General features: G+C 32.4%; 1 protein-coding gene and 1 long non-coding RNA gene across 2 annotated transcripts in view; one reads left to right on the forward strand and one right to left on the reverse strand.

Annotated features, from left to right (window-relative positions):
* LOC107694983 (A disintegrin and metalloproteinase with thrombospondin motifs 20-like) overlaps nt 1–6165 on the reverse strand; it is a 139308-nt gene that overhangs the window by 17438 nt on the left and 115705 nt on the right. The window lies entirely within an intron of this gene.
* Nucleotides 216–4882, forward strand: LOC107695003 (uncharacterized). Its single transcript, XR_001634948.1, has 3 exons — nt 216–275; nt 3895–3930; nt 4857–4882. It is a non-coding gene; the product is annotated as an uncharacterized LOC107695003 (long non-coding RNA).

Below are 6165 nucleotides of genomic sequence, written 5' to 3' on the forward strand. Positions count from 1 at the left end.
ACACACACAGACACACACACACACACACACACACACACACACACACACACACACTCACACTCACACACACACCATAAACAGGGTCATTACAGAGGTATTTTAAATACAGGCTGCAGTCTGCCAGCAGAAACACATCAAAGAAACACAGATAAGAGAAACGACCATCAGCATGCTGGCAGGAGGAGAGCGAGCGGCTGTGAACGCTCTCGTCTGATGGGAGTCACACACACAGCTGAAGGACGACTGAAGAGAGACGAGAGGAGAAGCGGCTTGAGGTCAGTCTGATGGGATAAACATGATGTTTTGTGTTGAAATGATGAAATGATCGGTACTGTAGTAATATTTACTGCTAGAATCACTTCTAATGCATGAACGTGTGTCTAATCCTCAGAATGTGATTGAACTCGAACAGAGTTTGAAAACTCAATCAGCTTTAGTCTTGAGACTGATAATACAAGCAAACAAGAGTGAATTTCCCAAACCTGCCAAGAACACGTTCAGCTCATAATTCAGTACAAAGTCAAAGATCGTTTTTTTCTGTTTAGAATTATTAAGATATTAAGATATACACACTACAGTTTTTATATATAAATTTACACCTATATTTTTTATTAAAAATATTGTATTTTAAAATTTTAAATGTTTAAAATGCAAATAAAACAAATTAATAAATATATGCATATTTTAAATTGCAATACAAATATTTTAATTTAAATATTTTATATATAAATTTAAATTTTTTGTACATTTTACATGTAGTTGTATACAGTAAAAATGTTTATTTTAATGTAAATATGCATGCATATTTAAATATTATATTTTTACTTTATTATGGTTTTATATTATATTTTATTATATCTATTGTATATTTTCACATTTTAATACATATACAAATTTATTTAATTTTTTATTTGTGTGTGTGTATATATCATATATATAATATCATAATTAAATAAATTCAATTATTTAATGATAGAATTTCATTATTTACCACCTCATTTATATTATTTAAAAGCACACATTGTAGTAGTATTTGCTGTTGATTGTATTGCATTGATTTTTTTAGGAGACTCTAATGAGCATTAAGATTCATCACAGATGGCAGGTTTGGTGAGATTCAGACATATAGTGACTCATTCAGATTACTAACAACTACACAGAGAGAGAAACTGTGGTGAAGCTCAAGCAAACGCAGCGATCTGTGAATGAAGTCTGATGTAAAATAACACTGATCTGATGGAGCCGCTCATTTATATATTCTTCATTTACACTAGAGTCAATGACAGAGAGAAAAGAGCTCAAGCCGGATGTTTAAAACACAGAAATCACTGTCTGTGAGTGAACTTCATCAACGCTCCGACACTTTAGTCACATACATGTGTTCAGACAGGACAAAAATGTGCTTTTCTGCCATTTCTGACTGAAATATGTTAGATTGACTATTGCTTAAACACAAAACAATGCATGAAGTCCACAACCAGATCCTATACATGTGTGTGTGTGTTTTATTTTTTTTGGAAATGCATTCCAACTTCTACTTGGAGAAACTTGAAAACATAAGGTTAACACGACTGCCTTAACAGTTACCTTATATCAACTATTCTGAAAAGAACATGTCTCAGAAGACATATTCAATGGACAAATGTTTAAAAAAAAAAATATATATATATAAATGTATATAGATGTTTAAATGTAATTAAATTAACTATTTTGAAATTAAAATATATACAATATATACACATAAAATACATTATATGTATATACACGTTTAATATTTCAAATATTAATTATTTTATATATTTTATACAATTATCAATTAAAAGTATTTTAAATACTTTTATACATATATATAAAAATATGTGTGTATATATATATATATATATATACACATAATATATGTATATACACGTTTAATATTTCAAATATTAATTATTTTATATTATGCATTCAATTATCAATTAAAAGTATTTTAAATACTTTTATACATATATATAAAAATATGTGTGTATATATCGCGGAAACGGTACTGTGCTCGCAGCGCGTGCTCTCTTCAATTGCATGAACAAAGGCGGCGGCGCGCGCTGTAGCCTGTATCCTTTCATATCAAAGCACAACATAAACTACGTGCATGCGATGTTGTGGTCAGTTAAGTCATGAAGTTACCAAAAAGGCGATTAAAGCTGCCTTAAAACTCATATATTTTATATGAGTCACATTTAAGAACGTGTCTCTGAAATAGTTTTCAAAACTGTCCTGGAGCCCAGCACTGTCTCACTCATCTAACACACCCGATTTAACTCGTCAGCTCGATCCGCGTCACGTTCAGCAGCGGCAGCTCTTAAAGTAATAGCAGCCAAAACAACCTAATAACCAGCTGCTGTGAAGTCTGTTCATCAAAGGACAAAGATAAAAAAGAGGATAAAATAATTTGTGTTGCTTTAAGGATTCACCTACATTTAATTTAGAATTTAATGTTTGACCATTTCAATTTCCGTATATTTCTGCTGAAGGGCACAGGTAAATATGACATTTATTATAATGGGTTTATGTGAAGATTGTTTTAATCTCAATTATACTGTAATGTTGAATGGCTTTAGTCAATGGTTAAATTTTAGGGAGGGGGGGGATTTTATAGAGAAATCAGTATTGGTATCATTGATACTGGCCTTCAGTCATAAAAAAATATGCCATTAAACAAATATTTTACAATATACTGTCTTTATGTTGTTTGTACATTAATTTGAAGATTGAATATGAAATTATTGCAATATAAAAGAATATTTAAAAACTTTAATGTTAGGTGAGATTAATCGCGATTAATTTCAGAAAAAATGTGCGATTAATTCGTTATTTTTTTTAATCGATTGACAGCACTAATAATAAGTCATTTGGACTACTGTTGAGATACTTTTCACTGAATGGAAACAAGAGTCTTCAAAAGCCTCCTAGTGTTTCTCTAAAGAACGAAAGCCATGCTATAAATGATGATGATATTTTTTTTATATGTGAACTTAATGAATCACACACCCGTTCCACTCAAAACGGCTTTGACAAGGTCAAGTGCAACCACCAATCCTAATTTTCAGTAATATTTATGATTAGAGTTAAAAAAAGATTAAAACCGATGAATACAGTAAAGTTAATTAAATATATTCTAATGAACTGAATCCTATTGAGATGCTGTGGCATTACCTTAAAAAGGCGGTTAATGCTTGAAAACCCTCCAATGTGGCTGAATTACAACAATTATGCTTAGATGAGTGGACCAAAATTCCTCCACAGTGCTGTAACAGACTCATTGCAAGTTATCGCAAACGCTTGATTGCAGTTGTTGCTGCTAAGGGTGGCCCAATCAGTTATTAGGCTTAGGGGCAAACACTTCTTCACACAGGGCCATGTAGTTTTGGATTTTGTTTTCCCTTAATAATAAAAACCTTCATTTAAAAACTGCACGTTGTGTTCACTTGTGTTATCTTTTACTAATATTTAAATTTGTTTGATGATCTGAAACATTAAAGTGTGACAAACATGCAAAAAAATAAGAAATCAGGTACACCACTGTATTTATGGCTGTTTCACACCACTGTATTTATATTTATATATACTTTCATATAGGCAATGAGTGAGCAGAAATCAAATCAGCAGAAACAGTAACGTTCCAGCAGATGAAAGTCTCTCTGCATCACGTCATTATTAAATCCACTCTTGTAAGAGAACGCAGATCCCGACAACGTCTGAACGAACGGATCTGATTTCATCACTCACAGAAAAACATAAACAGATCAGATTCATAAACAAAGTCCTTGACATGTGAAATAATGCATCTGTGGTTCATGGAGTTCAAACGTGTGTGTGTCTCTGTGTGTGTGTGTGTGTGTGTGTGTGTGTTTCTAGGAGTGGTTCAGCGGATTCACATCTGATGATCTCATGGTAAGTTCACTGAACGTCTCAAGACACGTGCCTTAAAACGTCTGCGGCGATCAACAGATCAACAGAGTGTGGATTTCAGTGAATTTATAACAGCTAAGGGGTGTTGTTAGGGTCTAAAACCTGTTATAAATTCACTGTGAACCACGGCTTCACGGGGCTTATTGCTTTTATAAAACGGTTATTTCATATACGTAGTAAGGCTTCACAAAATAAAACAGAGCAAATAAAGTGTAATGATATTAATAAAAACAGTATTCTTCCACCAAACAACGTAGTTCCTCAGAAACAGTTGTGGTTGCTACAAAGTGGTTGCCGAGCAACACACAAACGTAAACAAAGGTGTATGTTACTTTGTAGAGTCATTTACAACAGATTTGAACGTGGCTCAGCCAATCAGAACCAAGCACCGGAACTCTCCGTTTTATAAAATGTAACTAATTACGTTACTTAGTTACTTTCTATGGAAAGTAACATGTTACGTTACTTTTGAGTTACTTTTTAAATCTGGGCAGGGCTTGCTTGCTTGTTTTTAATATAAAAAAGTAATTTCTTTACAAAAGTAAAAGCCCTTTCACACCAAAAGTGAAATGATTGCGCCTCAGGCTGAAGGAAATGTAATCTCATGTCTGTACAGTAGAGGGCGCAGCTCAAACACATCACATGAAGAATACGACGCAGGAGAAGAAAGTTCAACACTATTCAGCAATAACTAAAATGAAACTCAAATGTGTGATTTTTGCTTAGTATGGTTGAATTGGATCATCGAAGGTCAGCAGCAAAGACACTGGTTAATAAAATGGGATTAAATAGATAAATGATATTGTCTTATTTAACACATTTAATTATTGCAGGTTTACCTCATATCCTGAGTTTGCACTTGACTGTTTTTATTCATTTTGAGGAACACTGAATCTGTTTTTGTGCAGTGAGATGAATAAATACATAACTACAGTAAGATCATGTTCTTACTGTACGCTCTGCACTTACTCCTGATTTCTGTCACCACGGCAACACCAGAGCTGTCAGCCAATGAATGGAAACAAAGTAACTGGCGTTACTTATTTAAAAAAGTAACTCTGATATTTCCTTCTATTTAATTAAAAAGTAATGCATTACTTTATTAGTTACTTTTAAAAAGTAATCTGATTACGTAACTCGCGTTACTTGTAATGTGTTACCTCCTATATTGCCTTTCAGATCGTCAGACGACACGCCGGCCATTAAACCACAGAGCATGCACATCTATGAGCACACTGAGCGTCTTTGTGAAGGTGTTTTGCAGGAACGAATGACAGACCGCAGATGGTCCGATCTGCGCCTCTGAAAGCTCAATAAATCAGCGAAGGCATAAACAGACGAGGACGACGCGGGTCAGCTCTGGGTAAACTGGAAACACATGGTTAGCATGTCGTTTCCTCAGTAAGTGACTATCAGCTGTCAGTGTGGAGATCATGCAAAACCTTTTCCAAACCAATGAGCCACAAACGTTCATTCAGTAGAGGATGTTTTGAGGGATTTTTATTACTGTTACGTCAAAATCAACTTGATAAAATAGCTTGATCCTTTGAAATATCGATATATAGATATATAATTAAATTAAACATTGTGAAATTGAATTTATATTTTATATGTATATATGACATATATTGCCATACATATGTCACATATATATATATATATATATATATATATATATAATTTTATGTTGATATCTTATATTTTATATGTATATATGACATATATTGCCATACATATGTCACATATATATATATATATATATATAATTTAATGTTGATAACTTTATTCCATTTCTGTATATTTCCTATTTGCTGAAGGGCACAGGTAAATATGAGATTTATTATAATGGGTTTATGTGAAGATTGTTTCACTTAAAGTTCACTTTAATTAAAAGTTATTTTTTAAAGTCTAATAAATGTTCCAATTGATAGCTCTCAATTATACTGCAATGTTGAATGGCTTTAGTCAATGGTTAAATATTAGGAAAAAAAGAACAGTTTCCTAGGGACATCAGTATTATTGATATCAGTGATACTCACCTTCAGTCATAAAAATGATGTCACTAAACAAATATAAAAAAATATACTGTCTTTATGTTGTTTCTGCATTAATTTGAAGAGTACATGTAAAACTATTGAAAACTATTAAAAACTTAACTTAAAAACTTTAATGTTAGGTGAGATTGCTTAATTACTTTTAAATCGATTGACAGCACCA

This window comes from Sinocyclocheilus anshuiensis, unplaced genomic scaffold, assembly GCF_001515605.1.
Source record: "Sinocyclocheilus anshuiensis isolate Anshui unplaced genomic scaffold, SAMN03320099.WGS_v1.1 scaffold923, whole genome shotgun sequence".
Taxonomy (NCBI): Eukaryota; Metazoa; Chordata; class Actinopteri; order Cypriniformes; family Cyprinidae; genus Sinocyclocheilus; species Sinocyclocheilus anshuiensis.